The sequence below is a fragment of the Gymnoscopelus braueri genome (genome assembly GCF_963280865.1).
Source record: "Gymnoscopelus braueri genome assembly, chromosome: 16".
NCBI classification, from domain to species: domain Eukaryota; kingdom Metazoa; phylum Chordata; class Actinopteri; order Myctophiformes; family Myctophidae; genus Gymnoscopelus; species Gymnoscopelus braueri.
Window position 1 is genome coordinate 43,796,704 of NC_137616.1, and position 1,549 is coordinate 43,798,252.

The following is a 1,549-nucleotide window of genomic DNA, read 5'->3' on the forward strand; positions in this document are numbered from 1 at the left end:
TGATTAGCCATTTATTATTTTACACTTCGTCGCACAACAGTGTCGTGCAAAAATAGTGAAATTTGCAGATCTAAGCTCTGAAGCTCACAACGCATTGCTATTTTCACATTTTTTAAACCTTTTGAAACTTTATGCCTATAGTGACCTGTCCAAAATAGGGATCAATTATGAATCTATTATGTTATAAAATCGATTATCTTTTATTTTATTTTATGATTAAATCAGTTAGTTTGATTAGCTATTGTACCCCTAGCTTTTTATATGCCAAGTAATTATCTTTGAGAAATTGATAACAATGTTCTCTTCATGGTTGGATGGGATTATTGTCACAGAAATAATGACAGAAGTGAACTTGTGTGATTGAGTTGTTGTTTTCTTACTATGATAAGCCCACAACGTGCTCTGACTGAACATCAGCTATACCACTGAACAAACACAGAGGCATTAAGAGAATTGAAAATATTTCCAAATTACAGTTATTACAGTTTGAAGTGCCAAGTGTTCTTGTAACTGCTAATATGAACGACGGGGGAAACCATTCACAGTTAGGTGAAAATGACCACTTGCAAGACAAGAGCTGGCTGAATAGCAGCAGCATGGACATAACCGTCAATTAAATTGAGTTGTAGGTTCCTTGCAGTACCCATGCTATTTACTTCTTACGTCTAGTGTGTTAAATTGTATGAATTGTACTTATTAGGAATTATATTTTCTCCGCTCCCCACAGACGAATGTCAATTCAGTTTACACACACACACACACACACACACACACACACACACACACACACACACACACACACACACACACACACACACACACACACACACACACACACACACACACACACACACACACACACATTTTCAAATTTTTCTCTTGTATGATGACGTAGTAGGGCGTTCATTTACTCAACTTGTTTCCTATTTAAAGGGCACTTTGTAGCTTTATAATGATATCGGTGAATATACAATATCTACCCCGTCCCCTTGCCCCAATTCTGCCAGTAATGATAATTAGTTTTCCCCCCCCCATCTCACAATTTACAATTTAAGCATTTAGCAGACGCTCTAATAGCCAGAGCGGCAATAAGCAAGGTAAAACACATACATCATCAAATGCAGAGAGACAGTGTCGGGCCTCAGTAGAGTCATTGGTGAGAGAGTGGGAGCGCTATTGGATGGCAATATCAGTCATTTCAGACCGCTTTGGTCGGCTGGGTATAAAGCAGCAGCACAGGCACAGCCTCTAGTGGGGATCTTAGACTCTTTGTCTTGTGTTAACGAGTGTTGAAATTACTTAATGCCATACCTACCTCACTTTACCTTAACATTTTCATTTGTCTTTTACTCTTTTTCCATTTTTCTGCCACTAAAATAGCTACTGTTTTCCCCCAACGGTTAGGCCTATACTGCAGTCATTTTCCCATTTTCCCAGAAGAGACCACAAGAGACACACACACGCACGCACGCACGCACGCACGCACGCACGCACGCACGCACGCACGCACGCACGCACGCACGCACGCACGCACGCACGCACGCACGCA